Source organism: Oreochromis niloticus, linkage group LG10 (assembly GCF_001858045.2).
Source record: "Oreochromis niloticus isolate F11D_XX linkage group LG10, O_niloticus_UMD_NMBU, whole genome shotgun sequence".
NCBI lineage: Eukaryota > Metazoa > Chordata > Actinopteri > Cichliformes > Cichlidae > Oreochromis > Oreochromis niloticus.
The window spans coordinates 2,590,718-2,612,760 of record NC_031975.2 but is presented as its reverse complement, the minus strand read 5'-3'; the positions used below and the strand labels follow the sequence as shown (position 1 = coordinate 2,612,760).

At 41.1% G+C, this 22,043-nt stretch overlaps 1 protein-coding gene across 4 annotated transcripts in view; it reads left to right on the top strand.

Moving 5' to 3' along the window:
• The window catches only part of b3gat1b (beta-1,3-glucuronyltransferase 1 (glucuronosyltransferase P) b), a 62,563-nt gene that overhangs the window by 30,351 nt on the left and 10,169 nt on the right, over positions 1-22,043 (top strand). For 2 of the 4 annotated variants that reach the window (XM_003458969.5, XM_013266653.3), the window contains exon 2: positions 14,112-14,212. The gene's annotated coding sequence lies outside the window, so the exon portion shown is untranslated. Of the gene's footprint in view, positions 1-6,500; positions 6,736-14,111; positions 14,218-22,043 lie in introns of those variants that run through there. The other 2 variants (XM_025910753.1, XM_013266655.3) reach the window with 2 other exon arrangements.

Sequence of the window (22,043 nt, the reverse complement as noted above, 5' to 3'; positions counted from 1 at the left end):
AGTCGGGGGTAGACTGGTTGGGCAAACTCCCATGCACCCTCGAGTATCCTCGAGAGGATAAAGAGCTGGCCCAGTGTTCCACAACCAGGACGAACACCGCATTGTTCCTCCTGTATCCGAGGTTCGACTAACGGATGGACTCTCCTCTCCAGCACCCTGGCATAGACTTTCCCAGGGAGGCTGAGGAGTGTCATTCCCCTGTAGTTGGAACACACCCTTCGATCCCCTTTCTTAAAGATGGGGACCACCACCCCGGTCTGCCAGTCCAGGGGTACTGCCCCTGATCTCCACGCAACATTGCAGAGACGTGTCAACCAAGACAGCCGTACAACATCCAGAGCCTTCAGGAACTCTGCCACCAAGGAGTTGTTTAACTGCCTCAGTGATCTCGCCCCCAGAGATTGGCGGGTCATCCCCTTCGTCCCCTCTCTCAGATCAGAAATATGGATGAAATCAGAGAACAGATGGGTTTGGCTGTCGGAGGGGCGCTTTTTTGAACTGCAGGTCCTTGAAGGGAATAAATGCCCTTTTACATGCCAACCCAGCGTTTTCCTTCATCACCAAGAAGGAAAACAGTCTTAACAATCGGGACTTCCACAGCCTTTTCAACAGCGCTGCAGACTGCGGGGGGGGGGCAGTGTTTTGGAAATGACAGTCTTCACTACAAAGCTTTCTTCGTTATGAATTAGCATACATGTTTTTATTGAACATCTAAAGAACTAGCAAAAAAAAAAAAAACCTCTTGTAGAGGACATACAGTCATAGATAGAAACGACAAGGAGCAGGTGCATCTAGTACAGGTAGAGCTGCTGCAAAAACCCACAGAGCCCAGCAGCCAGCGCAACAAATTCTGGATCCTTTGCTTTTAGTTAGCTGTTAGCATTAGCAGCACATGCTGCGTCCGATGTGAAAGGACCTTTATGCTGCGCACTGTGACTCACAGCAATGGTCCCGGGTCAGCCCTGACTTTGTGTTAAACTAATCCTAAAGTAATAATGGTATTTCTAACCACTGATATGCCACAACTTTATCCTTTCAACAGCTGCTGAAAGTAAGGGGACCTAGCTGCTATCAGATATTTATAAAGAGATCCTCCAGCTTCAAACTGTATTACCCTTCAAGGACCTGCAGTTCAAAAAAGCGCCCCTCCGACAGCCAAACCCATCTGTTCTCTGATTGGATTGTTACATTTGTGATTGACATGACATTGACCAATCAAATAAAAGGAAGAAAAATAGGGTCAAAATTTGTACTTGTAACTTGCAAGTGTTTTTTTGGCCAAGTCCACACACAAATCTTTTTTACATACACACAAATTCTTTTTACACATACAAATCCTGATTTACAAGTACAAAATATTTATGACCACATTTTGAGCCCATAGGAACGCTTTATAAACATTCAGAGATGAACTTATACACTTGCTTTACTTCTCTCTGGGATAACTTCCTCGGAGATGAAATGCTGGTTTGGTAGCGAGGCTTCAAATACACACAGCCGCTCTATCACGTGACGCATACTGCTCCGACGTGCTACGGTTATGAGCCGAGTTATGCCATGTCGCAAGTTTTGTGAGGTGCTTTTTTGATATTTAATGGATTGATTATATTTTTTATTTCTCTCCGATATCCGATCAAGTAATTTACATCAGTATCGGACCGATACCGATACATAATATCGGATCGGTCCATCTCTAGTTGCTATAACAACTCCAGCCAGTGGCGCCACACACACGGGTCATGTCCAAATTCATGGGCTGCATCCTCCTGAGGACCCGGCCTTCGTGGTCTACGTGGGCCGGGTCCTCAGAAGGTCGGGTAGGCCGGAAGTAAACGGCTGTGAAATTGGACGGTCTAGCCTTCTGATTAGCGTCACTGCTGTCTCGGTGGAGTTTAATAAACTCAGCCGTCTGCTCCTTGCTATCTAAAATATAACAGAACACTGACGTAAATTCTCGAATATCTCACACTTCTGTTTAATCAGTTTTCTGTCTGACGTTTATTCAGCTGTGTGAAAACCAAGGAGGAACCCACCCGGGGGATTAATAAAGTTTTATTTTATCTAATCTAATCTAATAACTTTAATTTCAGCCAAACCGATTTACTCACGAACAAATAAAACACTGAAAAAAGCCAAACAATATCATTTTTAGGTTGTCTAAGTGACTTATATATTACGTTTAACCTGAGTAGCGAAAGTCCGCGGTGATCTGAAAATGATGTGCCGGGAGTTGTGCCGTTCTCGGCGGCTTCAGTGACCCTCGAGCTCTCGGCTAGCTATCGAGCTGGTGGGTAACAGATGTCTCCGAAAACGTCGAAGCACTTTTGCAAATATGCGATACCTTGATAAACCGAGCAGATATTTGAAGTTTACACAGCTACATTCTCGCCTGAAAATATGCTAAAAGTTTATTTTGTGACCCAGAAAGATTAATAAAAGTAATTTTAAAACTTAGTAGCGGCCGCCATTGCCGGAAACTGGAGTTTGGTTGGGCCGTGCTATGAATTCTGGGATATGGTGGGCCACGAAGGACACACCCAACCCATCCTTCAAATTCGGGGAAAAGGAGGACGCATTTGTCAGCTGCATTCGGAGGAGTCCACGAATTTGGACAGCCTTCGGCGCGTCGCTGTGACGTAATCGGTCTACAAATGCGGCCTCAGGAGGATGCAGCCCATGAATTTGGACACGACCACGGACATCCACAGACTCAGACAGTCTGCTGCCGCTTTAAATAAACAGAAAAGTGATCCCGAAACAAATGCTTCCCAAGAAAAAACTACAAGTTGTATTGACAAAATTCTTTCACCGTGAGCGCCACCAGTGTCCAGTCTACCAAATTCTCAGTTTTCATGCCTGTGAAGTTTATTATTTGGACATGGTGACAGGGTGAAGACAGCCTGTACTTCTGATTTTCAGACGAATTTTGGGAGCCATTTTAACATTGTTCTCTATGGAAGAGCTGCAGGGAGGAGGCTCTGCATTGGTGACATTTATGAAAGAACTATAATACCTATTACAATAATAATAACATTTGACGAAAGAGGGCAACGATGGCTTTGTTTTGAGAGTAAAATGATCACTCTAGACCGAACGCTGTGCACACAGCAGGAGTTTAAAGAGAAGACTTTAAGACAAATTTCTCCCCTCTAGCAGTTGAGCTGTCTCACTCTAACCTCCAACATTCCGTCCCATACACACCCATTATAAACTCTGAAACGGGTGAAAAAAAGCATGAAACTTAAACTGGAACTGAAGAAAAAGTATAATAGATAATAAAAAGATAAATACAAGCTAAATAGTTCAATGTCTTGGCTTCGTTTTAAAGTTTGAATGGTGGCTCTACGTCAACGTATGTAGAAGTAGAGTTGAAAGGGGAGTATGTTGAATGAGAATTTGAAGATTCTCCCATTGAAATACATGGTAAATTTTTGTTGAATAAAGTTGAATAATTTTAAAAATATAAAAGTTAAAAATGAGGAAAATAAGGAAAAAAGAAGAGGAATCTAACAGTGGTTGAATGGTTTGGTTGAACGGTGTTGAAGGAGCTAGATGCCGAGAAATGTACGGAATATGAAAAGTAGAAGAACAATACTGCTTAATCAGCATCCACACTAATAAAGGCCAGTGCTACAAGGTGAGACTGCACACTTTAACCTGGGATTTTCAGTGTTTGATAGTGGCTCAATTTTTACCACAGTACATCACCATGATTACTTTAGCTGCAGGCATAATACACATCAATATGTTTGAAAACATTGGGCAATCCTCAGCATCACTGGATTCAAGCAAATAGAATAAGAGAAACTGTAGTTTTTAATTGTGTGAATGCTGTAAAGCATACATGCATATTATTAAGAGAGTTTGTGTTTCTGTCACGTAGTAATTGTGCTTAACTGTATGAAGCTTGTTAGACGTTATGAAATAGATCATAAAGCAATTTTTGCCAAAGTGCTTAAAAGACTTTTTTCCTTAGCAAATTTTCTACTTAAATTTTATATTCATTTAATTTAAAATTTCTACAAATTTTGGGATATCTTTTGTAATTTCCATTGCAAATATTAATCAAAGTTAAATTAAGGGGGCATAGCAGAAAAAACACTGGAGCTGAGTTGTGATGATATCGAGTACACTGCTGTTTCAACTGTAGAATGATCGCGCTGCGTTCTCCCGTTCTCTGAAGTACAGACTAGCAAGAAAGCAAGTACGGACCTGCGTACTTCAGTACTGAGAAATGGCCACACAGAGGCCACTCTCACAATCACTGTTCACTCCATGGTGTGTGTGTGTGGGGGGGGGGGTGTGTGTGTGTTTGTGTCAGAGGGGTATTTAGCTGCCCTGAATCAGAAACTGCTTGCTGTTTATATAGAGAGTTTATAGATTCACACTGAGTTTATTTCAGACCTTTTTCTCTCGTTCAGCATTTGTTTCAGTTCTTCTTCATCTTTATGAGCTTCAACTCCAGATTTTGCATCTTTTTTTTGTTTTGAAAAATTAAATTTCACCAAATGACGCTCAGTTTAGGTACTTTGTTGGCTTTATTTAGCATATTTTTCTGGTGGGGTTGTGCTCTTGGTTTTCACACTTAAGATGGCTGATATTTTGAAGAGCTTATTCAATTAAACTTATTCCTCAAGTTCAGCTTTGAATATTTAAAATATTTTATATATATTGCATAATATATTGATATATATAAATATATAACTTCCTCCTCATCTGCTTTGCACAGTGTCTATCTACTCTGTATCTATGAACGCAGCTCCTTGGTGTTGGTGCTGTTCATTTCTTATTACTCCAGTCACTGAAATTTTTAACTTAATTTTGTGATGCTTTAGTTTATCTGCTGGCTGTTCTTTCCCACTTTTCTGACAATTTTTCACAGGTGAACAACAAGTTGTTTAGCGGTAACTTCAGCTTCTTCAGCAGTTTTCAGCTCAAAGAGTTTTATTTTATTAAAATTACTGAATTCACACTGCATTTTCACAGGAAATGGCTATTTTTCTAGTTGAGAACCAGGAACACAATGGTATGAATGCATTCACACTTTTGTGTTCCTGTTTCTCTTTATTCTTTAGTATTATTCGTCCTCAAGTAGCTTTAGTATGTTTTGGGCCCTTTAACTACTTCTGCATACTTTTAGCAATTCATGTTTTACACTATTTTGCTACTTCTGCTCTTTCTGGTCCTACTTTCTGTTATTTTTGACTTTCTATACTTTTTAAAACCTTCAGCTTTTTATGGATTTTCTACCCCCATTATGGAAAGATTCCAGACATCTGTTAAAACTTGGTTGATTTTTAAACGTCACTGTTTCCACATCCTTTCACTTAGAAGCACTATTTAAACTCAGAATGCTCTCAAACCATTTGGCTATTATGACAAAAGAATTTCCCTCGGGATAAATAAAGTTCTTCTTATCTTATCTTATTATTGTATAATTCAGCTTTTGGGTATCTTTTACCGTTTTCATAAAATCCCTACTCAGGTTTTTCGTCGCATCATGATGATTTTTTATAAAACACGTGCTTTGCTATGTTTGCTCTGCAGTTAAACTAGAGTGCACCACTCTCTCTCTGAATCTGTTCCTCATGTCCAAATAAATTCTTCTTACTTACTCAATTTTCACTCATCCAACACAAATTATATACCAAAACATAGATTTTTATGTTTTGATTCAGAAAATGTGACAGACATTGATGTAGGAGTTAAAGGGAAGCAATACAAATTTCACTCAAAACCAGAGCTGGAAGTCTATCCGGACACGTTTTCCAGTCGTGCCATCTCCTTAATGATGGCTTCATCTATGCCTGAAGTAGCCACAGTTGTTTTGGTGGGAAAAAGTAAACAGCCCACGTAAAGCAAACACAAGCTGCTTCTGATTGGTGGATTCAAATTCAGCAGATTCACACCAACGACTGTATAGAAGGTAGAGATTGATTCAGACTTGATTGGCATCGAAACACAGAGGCCACACTCTCACAGTCACTGTTCACTCCATGGTGCGTGTGTGTGTCCATATTTGTTAACATTGTTAGTGGAGTTCTCTATGCGTGCGCGTTTGTGTCTTTGTGTCAGAGGGGTGTTTACAAGCTTCCACCAATCAGAAACTGCCTGTTTAGAGTTTATAGATTCAAGCTGAGCTTATTTCAGGCCTTTTTCACTTGTTCAGCATTTGTTTCAGTTCTTCATCTTGATGAGCTTCAGTTGCAGGTTTTGCATCTTTTTTGTGTTGTTTTGTTTTGAAAAGGTAAATGCTCAGTTGATGATGATGCTCAGTTTAGGTACTTTGTTGGCTTTGTTGGCATATTTTTCTGTTTTTTTGTACTCACAGTTTTCACACTTAAGGTGGCTGATATTTTGAAAATCTTTTGCAATTAAGCTCATTCACCAAGTTCAGTTTTGAATGTTTCAAATATTTAATATATATTGCATAATATATCAAAATAACAATATTATCTTGCGTAACTTCCTCCTCATCTGCTCTGCACAGTGTCTATCTGCTCTGTCTATCCAGATTGACCGGCACTGTGTTTTAGGTCTCCTGAACTCCATTAACAGCTTCTAGGTGTTGGTGCTGTTCAGGAGGAGATGGTTCTTATTATTCCAGTCATTGCAATTTTTAGCTTAATTTTGTTATGTTTTAGTTTATCTGCTGGCTGTTCTTTTCTGTTTGTCATAATCCGCTGTTTCGCAGGGAGATTAGGACCCAAACGCAGGTCTCCAAAAATCACAAAGGTAAGTCCAGAACAGCTTTATTGCTGAGCTCTCCCAAAACACAAGATCCAAAAAACTCAAATTCAACTGGAACCGGGAACTACTCAACTCAAGACACACAGGCTAACAGCTAGATGGATGACACGAGCAAGAGCAGAGGCTAATTCAGACAATTTGTAAACACAGGATAATGAGGGAACAAATCCAGGTTAACGAGACAAGCGAAGCAAAGCTGAACATCGTACACACGAGGCAGGAGACTATCAAAGTAAAACAGGAAGTAACAGACTCAGACACAGGGGGCACATTAAGATGCACAACTTGACCAGGGAAGACAAAAGCACAAACATGGCAGACAGAGCTGAAAGACAGAGAGCCAGGGAGCTAAACACGAGCGAACACTAGAGAACCAGGGACAAGAGAGATAGAGAGCGACAGAGTGACCCCCTAACTTGACATTCATAAAAATACATAATGGATAACACAGACACATGACAGAAGTGGTAGACAAATTAAAATAGCGACAAAACTGACTTCACAGAGAAACTAACACAGGAAACTAGACATAAGAAGACAGGAAACACCAATTTAACCACATAATAACGAGCCTGAACAACAACAAATATAAAATACAGAACGATAATATAAGTAAACTAGAAAACTCCTGATTATTCTCAAAACTCAAAATCTTAGGTCATAGACGCAGGACCAGGACACTGTTTTTCTAAAGTTTCTGCTATTTTTTTAGATTTCAATAACTTTTTCAGCTCCGACAACAGCATCTTGTGTCATTTTTAGCTAAGTGTCGTGTTCCTTTATCTTATCTGCTGGTAATTCTTTCTTGCCTTTTTAAAGTTGCTGACAGTCTTTCACATTTCAACAACTGTTTTACCATTTTCATAAAATCCCTGCTTGACTTCAAGAATTTGACTGAAGAATTTTTTTGATACCTTTTACCCTTTGCCATGTTTCAGAGTTACATTTGTTTTGTTGTGTTAACAAAGTGTTATGGAAAGTAAAAATCAGAGTGAGTGAGTTGAGATACCAATACTGATACCGATTGGTATCAGGAAAACCAGCCCTGTATTTACTTGGTATCAGATTGATACCAAAATCTGCAGCATCACACAGCACTAAATTATGCCATTTTTTTCTCACGTCCAGTCACCTAGATAGATTATTGTAGACAAGTGAAAATCACCATGATTGTTCACTAAAGCCTTGCTTTTCTGCCAATTTTTCACAGTTGAACAACAAGTAGTTCTGAGGTAACTTCAACTTGTTCAGCTAAGCAGGGATGTGTCTGACGGGTTGAGTAAACCTTGTTGTCCTTGCCACTTGCTACCAGAAATGAAAAGAAACACAATCTTGAAGAAATTCCCTCCTAATCCTCCTAAAACTCACTGCATTCTCCACAGAGTGATGCAGCATGTTCATTATCTGATCACATGGAGAGACAGAAGAACCCTAAAATTTTAGCCCCCAACATTATACAAAGAATGGCTAACATGATAATATTATCCCAAAATGTTATGTGTATGTGATTCTGTTCATATCGACGTAGCATTACCTTATAAACAGTACATTTACACAATGACTGAAACTAGCCCACTGAGGTCCCGGATAACAATTGTCATACTGGCTAGCGAGTGTCTTATACAGTTTCCTGAGAGTAGGTGGTCCGGACTCACTGGATTGTTGTTTATAGCCCAGTGTGTCACTGAGACAGTTACACTGCATGCCAAGGGTTAGCGCTTGAAGGGCAGTACTGCTCTTTTACAGCCAGAGGTCACTAGCTGTGGACCTGGCTACAGGTGGGAGATGTTCAGTGGCAGCAGAAATATTACAGGACCATTGTCTGATCTCAAATCCTCCTTCCGCTAACAACTGTTCCAGGCTGTCCACCAAGCACTTGGCCTCTTCTGCTTTGGACATACATTTTTGTCAACATAAAATGACCCAACTATGTTAGCCGGGTTGGTGGTTACATTCCTGCTGTCCTTGACACGGTGTTGAAAGGCCTATACTGCGCAACAAGGGCTGCAATTTCTCCCTAATGTTATACTTGCCACTCATATATGGATGACTCCTCTTCTCTCTGCATATCTTTCCAGAAGAAGCGCAAGAGTGGTCTGTCTTGGTGCGGCAGGCGTACTTGGTGGAACATTCCTTTAATTTCGCCACTCACGACCACAGCGTGCTGGCAAAATTAAAGGAGTACACCAAGGAGTGATGGAACTAGGGCCTTGGTAAAAGCTGGTCATTAAGTAACCGGCCATGGTATTGCAATGAACAGTTAAAGACTATCCTGTTCTTACCATTATGCTGCACCATGTGATGTGGAATAAACCACGATTCCTCTGTCTGGCCGGCTTCTTTCAATGAGATCTTGACTATGTAGCCTGCCTGTTCCAGTTTGTGGATTTTATAGCAGCAGGAATCTGCCTGGCTGGGGGCCTGAGCAAGCCTACATTCAGTGCTGCGAAGACTAGATATTACATCTTCCTTTGGGGCATAAAGACTGGTGATGGGTGTCCACTGCAGCAAAGGTCTGGCATAACGTTGCACCCCATCCACGTTCACTTGAATGATCACAACTTATAAAAGGTTATAGGCATGTTGGTCCTGTTCAGATCTGGTGGCAGCTTTCTCATCATGGGGCAGAGTGTCATGCTGCCACCGGTCTTCCACATTCCTGAGAAATAAAAATGAAATGGTAAATGGCCTGTATTTATATAGCGCCTTTATGGTCCCTAAGGACCCCAAAGCGCTTTACATATCCAGTCATTCACCCATTCACACACACATTCATACACTGGTGATGGCAAGCTACGTTGTAGCCACAGCCACCCTGGGGCGCACTGACAGAGGCGAGGCTGCCGGACACTGGCGCCACCGGGCCCTCTGACCACCACCAGAGGGCCCAGTGGTCACAATGCTCCTTTGCTGTGGATAAATGTAAGCACTGCAGCTCATAGGCCCCACACAGTGCATGATGAGATGAGGTACATCAGATCCGATTAGAGGTAAAGATGTCACCTGATCCATTGAGGACAGAGGGGGTTCCCTTAAGTGATGGTACTTCTGTTGTAGAAAAGAAACAGGATAAGTGAGATCAGCCAGGTTGAGCCCATTAGCTGTGAAAGCATTAGGGATCCTGTATCCCTCAACAGGTTTGCCCAGCGATGATTCTTCAAAGGAGACTGAGGATCCCGCAAGCTGCTCAACATTCTGGTGTACTGTCTGTAGGGACAATGTTTCTGTGTGGCAGTGAGTTTCAAGTGTTGCGCTACAGGTGCTAGGATGATCGTTCTCTCTGAGCCATCATCTAGGATAGCATATGCCTCCATTGCATAGTTACCATTGTGAATGAGAACGTTCACGACCTTTAACATACCTTCTGGGAGCGCTTAGGGTGATCAAGGTAGATATGTGTCAGAGGCAAATGCACCATGAAAACAGCCCTCAAAGTTTCCTGCACAGAGTCATGAAGTACTGTGAGGTGCTGCTCTTTGCAGAGCTTACAAGGGCTCTTCAAGACACAAACATCTGCAAAAAGACCACATCGCCAACATCGGTTACCATCCTTGATCCATTTAACAACCTGACTGGTTCTCAGCTTCTTGAATTCATTACAGTTGTTGAGATAATGTGTTTTTTCTCGCATCACAGATAGTCGGGCTGTGGCTTAGTGCTGGATTTAGGTCGATTCAGTGATGATGATTCATTGCTTTCCTGAACTGTAAGGAGGACTGGTGTCAAGCCCACTTCTTCACTTCACAAGGAGTCATTCTGGAAAAAAGTGGCTGCCTGACTGGAGATTCACTTAGCAGCGTGATTGCAAATTTAGTCACAGGCAAAGTCAGATAGTGTTATCTGTACCTGAATGCAGGGTGCCATGGATCAAGCAGTGTTCCACAAAACTGTCACGAAGGGCTGGAGGCATTTTACTCAATAGTTGATCCACATGTGACCCACACATTAGCTCGTAAGCACTTGGACCCTCAAGTGTCTTTAACATTCCAACCAACGACTGAAAAGATAATGAAAAGGCATCGAAAGCAGTTGCATCTCCCATTTTCAGAGCTGGAGTGCTTCAGATTGCACTCATCTCTGACTGGACTAGCTGTCTTGGCTAGCCATACTTCTCCTGGAGCCCCTGTAGAGCAGCTGTGTAGGGCTGTGGGTGGAACATGTAGGCCTTTGCCATTTGTAAAGCACTAGGGAGTTTTAAATGGCTGGGTAAGCAACACCTGACTTATACTGCTCACCAAGGTGGGTGTGACTACTCAGCAGGTCGTCCAATGCCATCTTGAGTAGAGCAAAATCGCTCTCCCAAGATGGGCTTTTGGAGACACTCTCCCTTCCACTTTGAAATACCGGTAATGTAAGTCTGGGAATGCCATAAGCAGAGGCAATTAGAAGTTCTGCTCCAGCGGATGGAATATGACTAGTTTGGGGGGATAGACAGCATTAACCAGCAGTGTTTGAAAAGTAGGGATGAATGAAGACTGGCCTAAAGTAGGGGCAGTGACAGACTGAGCCACCGGTGGGACTGGTGTCATGCTCTCGAATGTGGAGATGGAAACCAAAGGTGCAGAGTCGATGTGCCTTGCCAAGCCAGGAGACCGAGTAGCTGAAGCTGCAGCTACAGCTGACCCCCCCTTGGAGAAATAACTTCAGGACCCAGTGGGTGTTGCGCAGAGGCCGCAGGTGTACCTTTCATGAATAATGCCAGTGGCCCAGCGGCAGGCGTTGGGACAGATGTCCCCATTTAGCTGTATTGGTAGGAACATTATGGTAAACTGGGGGACCCTCATACCGATTTGAGCATGCCCTGTCCTCATTTGGGAAAGTGAAGCTGGTGTACGGAAGCTGTCTGTGGAGACCAGTGTTGGTCAAGTTACTTGAAAAATGTAATCAGTAACTAATTACTGATTACTTCCCCCAAAAAGTAATCCCATTACTTTACTGATTACTTATTTTCAAAAGTAATTAATTACTTAGTTACTTAGTTACTTTTTAAAAACACGATTTACAACCTGAATAGATAAAGCGATAGATCTTTCAGCCCAATTCTACTTTTTCTGCATAATCCATCATACAAAATGTAATCAAATGGAAACGTCTCTTTTTAAAACTTATTTTATTAGTTTTAATCTTTTCACTTTATGCATAAAGCAAAAATTAAATTATATGCAACATTCTCTGACTGGAAGAAATTTGTTTAACATTTAAACCTATTTTCTGCACATTCCAGCACATAAAATAAAATATTTTATTTGTGTTTACACTCAGACTTTCAAATAGATGCAAGTAAAACACAGCAGAAAATAAATAAAATCAAAGACTCAGCGGCCCTGTTGCTCTATTTTCACCTGTAAAGCAGGAGTGGGGTAGGCGGAGGTTTACCCTGGTGCAGGTGTGCCGCAGCGGTCAGTGGAATAATCCGTGAGTTTCTCTGTGAGTTTCCCATTACATCATAGGGGTGTTTTCGCTGTAAAAAGAAGTTTTCTTCCCACACACAACGGACACTAATGTTTTTGTCACATTTTATGGAATCAAACTCAAAGTAAGGTCAGTACTTCCACGCTTTAAACGCTGCATGCTCATACTCTCTCCCGCACTCGATATATTGTCCATTGTTGATCTGCACACAGCTGTTGTCACGAACGTCGCACTCGCTTGTGTCACTGTCATGAGACGTTCTCGCAAAAAACTCACGGTTTTAGTAACGCAGTAACGCAGCGTTCCTACGGGAAAGTAACGGTAATCTAATTACCGTTTTTGCAATAGTAATCCCTTACACTACTCGTTACTTGAAAAAAGTAATCGGATTACAGTAACGCGTTACTGCCCATCTCTGGTGGAGACTGTGGCATTTCTGTTGAGATATTGCTCATCTCTGATTTGAGGAGAGAAGTAACATGTTTGGCTCTTTCCAACTCTTTCTCTGCTTTCTTTAAATGGTGACTCCTGTCAAAGCGCTTAGTTAAGGTCTCCCTGGCCTGCAGTGCCTCCTCCTGCATTCATTGAGCTTCTCTCACCTGGATCTAAAGTTGCTGATATTCCAAATCAGCCTGAGTCCTCTTCAAACTGTTGACAGATATTATCAAGCTCCATTTGTTTCATTCTCTCCTCCAAAAGTGCAGTCTTTTCAGGGGAGATGTCCAGTGCATGGTAAGCCTCAGAATCTCCAGCTAAACCATGCTGCTGTAGCTGAAAGGGCAAACAGCCATGTGATGGTGATTAAACCTTTCGCCAAAAGGCATCATTGCTAGGCTGACACCTTTATGTTATATCATTTCACATCTGTGGCTATTCTCAACCATGAGCTTAATTAGGCTTCAAATACTGTAGGGCTGCAAAATGGTGGTGAGGTGGAGTCATTGCTTTTCAGCTTGTGTATAGAAAATTAGCTTGTCTATATCAATGACATGCTGTTCAAACATGACCGTATTAGACCTGTTCTGATGTGTTAATTAGCTAGCACAACCTTTGATCTCAGACTGGGATTGATCTTCTTTAATCAAGGATTAATGATGTCTAAAGACTTGTGATTAACCAGCAGAGGATATGCCTCATGAAGAGAGGCCTAAAGAGAGGAGGAAAACAAAAGAATACAGACTGGATGGCTGTATTGTCAGGATATCTGTGTAGATTGAAAGCTGTGGGGCCTAGACTGCAGAAAACAGTTGAAGGAGCCATGAAAACACCCAAGTACACATGATGAAAGTCTTCTATAAATCTTTTGTTTTTGCAATCTTCCATATGGACTAGTCCTCAAATATAAATCACTTCTGTTAATGAACCTCACCAAAAGCACACAAAAAATGCTAATGAAAATGTGATTTATCCTATTTTAAGCTGGATGGTAAACATTTGGCTCATATATGGAAGTCTAGAGGGACCCAATTATAAAATATAATCACATATGTAATGCAGCCCAAACTTTTCTAGGTGATATTTGACAGAGCTTTATGCATCAAATGCAGTCAGATCAGGTCATTAAACACTTTCATTTTAACACATTTAACAGGTTCTCTGGGGGTTCCCTACTAGAAAATCAGTGTAGTGTCTGGATGGCCTCATTTGAGAACAGAGCAGGAGAATTCACAACGAGTGTCCGACCTCGTATATGCTGGACACATGAACCCTTGTCCTATTAGCTGTGAGAATTTTGAACAATGTCTAAATCCTGATCTTCCCATCATTTCCTGGCATTGATGTCTGAGAACACCTTTAGTTTTATTAGAGATCGCATAATTTTAATTAAAGACTTGAAATGCTGATCATGCAGGACATTTGACCAAGAATGCACTTTAACAGATCTCTTATTAATTTTCTGTTGTGCCATCAGTTGAATCTAAACCCTCTGTATGTTTTCTTCTTTCTAGAGTTAAATGACATCACTGAACCGCTCATCCTCAAATTTATACATACGGAGTGGAGCAGCATCATTTGTTGGAATGGTCATGTGTGTTAGCTGTAAACATAGGTAAGGTAAGAATTCGCATTTGCATTTATGGACTGCATTGATCCATAATTATACAACATGCATACATTATTTGTTGTTTCTATTAATGTATACAACATAAATTCCTACAACATTCATCCCTATACATTCCTGTACCACACACACAAATAACTGACTCTACTAATGGGTTCAATCCTAAACCACAGTATTGTGGCCCATTATAATAGCTTAAGTAGCTTTCATACAAGGTACACAAGGTATACATTTGAGTCTTCCTACAGATAAATTTGGCTGACTTGTAGTTAGAATACTTTTCAAGTATTTCCATTATCAGACCAATTTATGCAAAATTATAAAAAATATATGATTCACTGTATAAAACTCTCCTGAAACTCAAGTTCATCTCAGCGTTGGGTTCAGAAGGTTCTCCATTCAGGTCTCCTGAAAATAATTAGCCATCGAGAATTTTTGGCTGTCCCATAGCCTGGCTTTAACGTGTTCTAAAAGAGAGAGTTTTTAGCTTTAACTCCAATAACAAGGCAACACTATTCCAGATGTTCTTAGCATTTCAAAACTCTTGTTCTAAACAACAAATAAAATTGATCCTCTTCCAGGCAGAGGCAAAAGCAGAGCATGCCTTGCATCTTCATAAGCAACCGGAAGCAAGTTTAGGTAACAGAAAAAGATTCCCTCTCCCCTCCACCAAGCTGCCAGAATGCTATCTACCATTCCATGCAGCTGCCTCTTAGCTCTAATTCAGTCTGTGCTGTTGGCACCATAATGTCAGTACCATTCTTAACCATTCCTCCATTACAGCTTTCCTCTGCTACCATATCTGACACCGGGATGCCAGTTTTTCAGTCCTCCATCCAACTACAGCTTGCATTATGCTAGCCCAAAATACCTCACTACCTAAAAGCCCAATTAGCTCCAACTGCCTTCCCAAAACTCCTGAACCTATATTGTTAGCATGCTAGCAAGATAGCATGCTACTGCCACAAAGTATATATAGGAAGGTTACATCCACCATGCACTTAGGAGACTGTACAGTTGCAGTAATTCAACAACTTTGGTATGGCGTTATTTTTGTGCCACTATTCTGAGTGCACGTAAAAAAAATTTGAGCGCACGTAAAAAAAATTGCAGGTGCAAGTGCTGCATTTTGAGGAGAAATTTATTTTGAGCGAAGAAAAGCTAAATTTGAGTGAACAAAATTCATTGCTGCGTGCAAAAAATGTGTTTCAGTGTTTGCTATTATCCACACACACACACACAATAGCAGCCCCTCTCGCTCAGTTTTTGCATTTGCGCTTGCTTGCAATGTGTTGCTTGCGCTCTCAACATTTCTGCCCGTGCACGTTCAACTCGTTCTGCACACCGTTATATTTGTGCCACAAAACCAGCCAATCACAGACTTGGATGCAAAAAAATCTGATTGGGTGTTCTGGTCTCCAATCAGATCGAAATGACGAAATGCAATATCCCAGAATGCATTTCGTCCAAAACTCAAACGAGGCAGTGGCGGAGGAACACAGAGTGGCAGAGTTTGAAATATTACTCTTTCTGGGTCACTAAATAAACTTTTAAGATATTTTCATGCGAGAATGGTGCTGTGTAAACTTCAAATATCTGCTCGATTTATCAAGACATCACATATTTGCATAAGTGCTCTAATGTTTTCGGAGATGCCTGTTACCCACCAGCTGACCGGGTGGTCACTCGGGTTAAACATAATATATAAGGCTGAACTGACAAAAAATCGGCCGACTGCACCACCAGGTATTATAGGAAAAACCATAAAGCCTTTGAACTAAAACAAACACTGTTGTGACAGTGATGTACACTGTCTTGTTGGTATATATGTATGATTTGTATCACCTTCATGTTTCCCTCTCACCACATATCCAAACCGATACCATGACCAGCAGCTTTTACAGCTGTGGCTCCAGCAAACATCAGCTGATACTAGGAAGTAATATTAAATAATTTCTAACAACAGCTTATCAAGCTTGAACGTGCTGCTGTTGTTTAGCGCAACATCCGCTGGTTTCCTCTTTCTGGCGCAAAGTGGGCGATAAACAAACAAGAGAGACGGGACTTGTGGCAGAAAAGCCAATCAGCTGATCATTGATCAGTTTCATGATTGAAGTAGCAACAGGAGACGGAGGGGAGAGAATGAGAGAAGAGGCAGTTGTGCAGCAAAAACACAGAATAACTCCAGTTTTGTGTCTTTTTTTCATTCTAGCTGAAGTACGGGACGAATCGTGTTCCTTTTCCCCTCAATACGGATGCATTGTAATTGGTCTAGCCCAGAGTTGATCATGACCAATTGCCTAATCCACCACCTTTCATTGTTTATACCATTACAAAAACAAAAAAACAAACAAACATAAAAATGAAAAATCACCATCGGCCCACCGGGCATGTGCCCGGTATGCCCAGTGGCCAGTCCAGCTATGCGGTCAGCTGGTGGGTAACAGGCATCTCCGAAAACATTAGAGCACTTATGCAAATATGTGATGTCTTGATAAATCGAGCAGATATTTGAAGTTTACACAGCACCATTCTCGCATGAAAATATCTTAAAAGTTTATTTAGTGACCCAGAAAGAGTAATATTTCAAACTCTGCCACTCTGTGTTCCTCCGCCACTGCCTCGTTTGAGTTTTGGACGAAATGCATTCTGGGATATTGCATTTCGTCATTTCGATCTGATTGGAGACCAGAACAGCCAATCAGATTTTTTTGCATCCAAGTCTGTGATTGGCTGGTTTTGTGGCACAAATATAACGGTGTGCAGAAAGAGTTGAACGCGCACAGGCAGAAATGTTGAGAGCGCAAGCAACACGTTGCAAGCAAGCGCAAATGCAAAAACTGAGCGAGAGGGGCTGCTGTTGTGTGTGTGTGGATAATAGCAAACACTGAAATACATTTTTTGCACGCAGCAATGAATTTTGTTCACTCAAATTTAGCTTTTCTTCGCTCAAAATAAATTTCTCCTCAAAATGCAGCACTTGCACCTGTAAAAAAAATTTTCGTGCGCTCAGAATAGTGGCACAAAAATAACGCCATACTTCTGATGCTCAATGTCAAAGTGTTGCTACCTTCATTCCAGTGGCCATTTCTGCCCAGCCCACCCACACATTCCCGCTAAGAATCATAATCAGAATACTTTATTAATCCCTAGGGAAATTATGTGGGTTACAGTTGCTCCAGTACTGTAGCATTAACAAAAACAAACTAGACTATTTATCAACACAGTATGTTAAGATATGAGGAACAGCACAATATATACAATATATACAAATCACCAAGTAATTAATATTCAGGGTTGACAGATGTGATTATAAATAAATATCAAGATATTGACAGCAACATTACAGAATGAGAAAGAGCATGTGCAAAAAGGATGTAACTATTGCAGTGTTTACAGTGGAGGAGATGGAGGAGTTGTACAGGGAGATGGCCACAGGCAGGAATGATTTCCTGTGTCGTTCAGTGGTGCTTTTTGGTAATCTCAGTCTCTCACTGAAAATGCTCCTGTGGCTATCCAGCATGTCATGGAGTAGGTGGGAGGTATTATCCAAGGTTGTCTTTAACTTGGACAACATTCGCCTCTCCGGTCGGGAGCTGGACTCCCTTAAGGTGTTAAGTCAAGGTTTTCTTGGTCTTCCTGAAATCCACAATCAATTCCTTGGTCTTTCCCACATTGAGCTGCAGATGATTCTGCTCACACCACGTGACAAGGGAGTCAGCCACAGCCCGGTACTCTGACTCATCACCCCTGCCATCAGAAAACTTCTGAAGATGGCAGGTCTCTGTGCTGAAGTCTTTGGTGTTTGGTGGCGAAGAGGAAGGGGGAGAGGACAGTCCCTTGTGGTGCCCCTGTGTTGCTGATTACCTTGTCAGACACACATTGTGGAAGGTGCACATATTGTGGTCTTCCTGTCAGGTAATCAACAATCCAGGACATCAGAGAAGCATCTACCTGCATAGCTTTTAGCTTATCACCCAGGAGGGTCAGACTGATGATGCTGAATGCACTGGAAAAGTAAAAAAAACATGACCCTCACAGTGCTCGCCAGCTGGTCCAGATGGGTGTAGACACAATTGAGCAGATAGATGATGGTGTCCTCAGCTCCGACTCGGGGCTGATAAGCAAATTGAAGGGGATCCTGATGTGGTCACCTATGGGTCAGAGCTAAGCAGTTACTAGCCACATCTGTCTCAACACCAGTTAGTATTCAAGCAATGAAAGAAGCCTTAAAAAAATTACCCTAAGCCAAATTTCATTGACTCACCATCATCACCATCAACTCACTTTCACCATCAAATCAAAAGGTTTTGCATGATGAAAGACATTTGAGAGGGACTCATGATTAGGCCTTTCCTTAATCGCCTTTTCACATCAGTCCATTTGGCACTGCAACCAGAAAGTATTCCAGAAAAAAAATACATCATTATAGATATCAGCCTCATCCCGAACAATAATAGCTTAATTCCTAGAGATGACTTTTCCCTGAAATACAAATACTCAGTAGGTCACGCTAGTCAAAATTACAAGCGCCTTCAAGTTCCTGCCAATCCACCCTGAATTCAGGTTCCTCTTTAGAATCAAATGGAAGGCAGTTTGCTATTTTAGAGTTGGGCTTACATTTGGAAAGACAGCAGCCCCAAGATGTTCAGCTGTCTTTCCAAAGCCAAAGCCAAAGGATAATTACCAACAAGACAACAACCACATATTGCCATATCTGGTCCATCTGATGATTTTCTAGTTATATCTTCCTGGATATATCTCCTCCCACATCACCTCCAGCGCATGGGTTAACCACCCTGATGTCAGTTTTCACTTAATTAAGCAATCTCTTGTCAGAAGACAAAACAGAAGGCCCTTGGACATCCCTGTAGTGTCTTGGCATGACCCTCAACACTATTTGGTTTCAGGCTTCTATGCCCTTGGAGAAACTCAGTGACATTAAACTCCCCCAAAACTTTCTCCTTGCTCGCTCTTGCACCAAACAAAAGCTGCTTTCCTTTTAAGAACACTTTGTTCTTAAAAGGCCGTTCCGCACATAATCACAATAATTCTGTAAAACTCTTCCTGGAATGTGGCATCATGTCTTTGCCAAGTGGAATGGCATCACTTTCTTTTATGATGATCAGCTGTCCCGCTCTGATGGCATTCAGCTCTGCAAAGATTTTGCTTTTTCAATAGTTTCTGGAGGTTATTATGGTGGAAAGTGGTTCTCCTCTAATTGGCCATCCAAATTTTCACAGTAGCTCAAAAACAATTTCCCATCATCTTCAGCCATTTACAGAACTACCCAGTAGTTATCACTGTGGGGGAACAAATGGTCAAAAAGATTAATCCTCATTCACTGCACATAATTTGCATTATTAACAAAGGCTGAAGCAACTCCCCATCCATCATGTCCTTCGTGCATCATCTTGCGTGGCTGTCGGTCACCCACCAATTCTTACTCTGAGCAGACCACATTCCAGGCCGTCTCTCGTCGTCTCTTTCTCCAGACAGATCCTTGTCCCACATGCAGAATCAGACACAATGCAAGTACTTTAACATTCACCCATAATATTTAAGATTTAAACCCTAGCTTTGCAGAGGTCATTAGCTTAATCTCAGGAAGCCATCATTAACAGCCTTACTCACAACACTTTGCCCACTGTCTGAACCTCTTGGAATTCATTTCATTCCTTTTGTTCCTGTTTCAGTGTACTCTTCCCGTCCTTCATGATCATTACATTGCCTAGTTTTTTCCTCAAATACACATCAAATCCTTTCTATCAAAATCCCCACAATAAAATCTTACCTTAGTTGCATTTCTTCTTCAAAACCTCTCACAGATTCCCCTTGCTTTTTCCTCCGCGTTATCTCAGCTATCACTACTCATTAAAAAACTCCAGCATCAGAAGCTCCCTTCAACTTCTCTCCATCTACTGCTGCTCAAAGACCAAATTACAAATTTCAGATAATCACCTCTGCATCAATGACCTTCACTTAATCTTTGAATGTTTGCCTCACATTCTCCAAAGAAGTAAGAATAACCAGTCAGGCCACCCCCTGTCCATATTGTATGTCACCATAAAGTTACTCCTGAGCCCTCTCGAGCCCATTAGCAACAGCTTTAAAAATGTCATCATGCTTCCCCTTTAGACCCTCTGTTTACCACTGAGTATGGCCAGGTTGCTTCCTCAGTTTCAGTTTCTCTCGAACTTCAACTTCTTCCATTGTCCCAAATTTCTCCTGATTGCTTTACTCGACATTTTTTCTGTATGAGTACATGAGCTATGTCTGCCTCATACAGAGGGATCCCTGACCACCTGACCGAGGTCATTGTCCATTGGTCATTGTAAGCCTACCAGTTATATATTCAAAACAATTTTCAAAATCTTCATAACACTCAATCATCACTGCTTTTAGGGGATGCTGGCTCTGGTCCTCACTCAGTCCTTACCCAAACCACAGTCTCATCCGAGATTGTCTTCATTCTATCCACAAACACCACACCTTCATATCTAATTGAAGATGTGGTGTCTAAGTGGCAATAAGGAAATCCTTAGAATGGAAAAACATGGATGGCAGTGTTCAAAAAAAGTATTTTGTTCAAAAATGATTATATTATATATTATTTATTATTATTATAATTTATTATTAAATTATTATATTATGGCAGTTTCTTAATATAAACATTAGGTGCCTGGCAACGACAGACGTAAGCAAATATGGAAAAAAAATAAAAAGAACCATATGGGGCAATTATTAAGAACATGGTAACGACTGCTACAATGGAATATAAATTTAGAAATGTTTTAGTGTGTTTAGTTTGCATTTGGCCATTTGCATAATAACTGGGTGTAATGATGATGTTTGGGTGTAATGCTTATATACTGTTTCATTGTGAATTCATGACAACTACTGTATATCTGTGCCCACTGTGTTGAGAAGCGGGAAAGGGGCTCACCCATTCAGCCACACGGTAGCCCTCTTCAAATCATTAGCTTAATTATATAATAGTACACCAGTACATCTTCAGCTGTGATAAAATAGAAAGCTTAGAGCAGTCTCTGACCTATATTCGGCCTGCTCCAGCAGACTGAGACTATTTATTAACAAAATTCCTCTTTCCTTGAAGTTTGTGCCTTGCAGCTACAGTATGACAGTGTTAAATTGAGGGCCACCATGTTCCATGCAACATGCACTTCAAAATGTAATCCACCTCTAGCAAATGGCCATTATATCTAGAGACTCAAAGAACCAGCTCATCCATTCATGTTAAAGAGAATCTGCTACTACTTTTGAAAGAAGGGAATGTTTCCTTTAAAAATACAACTATTGAAAGGCTGGTGAAAAGTACTTCGAACTCAATTATATACCTTAAAATACAAATTAAAATTACTTATATATTGGCGTGGTCCTGGGTGTTTGACCCAGAATTTAGAGTTTTGGACTGTTCATGTTTAGCTAGTATTGTGTGTTAGTATTACTTAATTGTAATGGTAATTATTTGTTTCTTGTGTCTCGTATTTCGTCTTACTTCCATTGTCTTGTTACCCCTGATTAGTTTCAGCTGTTGTTGTTTTCCAGGTGTTTCCACTCCCAGTGATTTGTCCCCATTGTGTCTGTGTATATCTAGCCCAATTTCCTTTTGTTCTTTATCTGACTGTCTGTTAACTTATCTTCACAGTTTCCTGCCTGTGTATTGTGTGTCTGTTTGGGATTTTGGATTTAGTTCTTCATTTATGGACTTTGGCATTCCAGCTAATAGAAGGCTGTTATTTAGTTTATTTGTATGTGTCTGTGACTCCTGTTGGGGTCCCACCTGCCCACCTTTGAC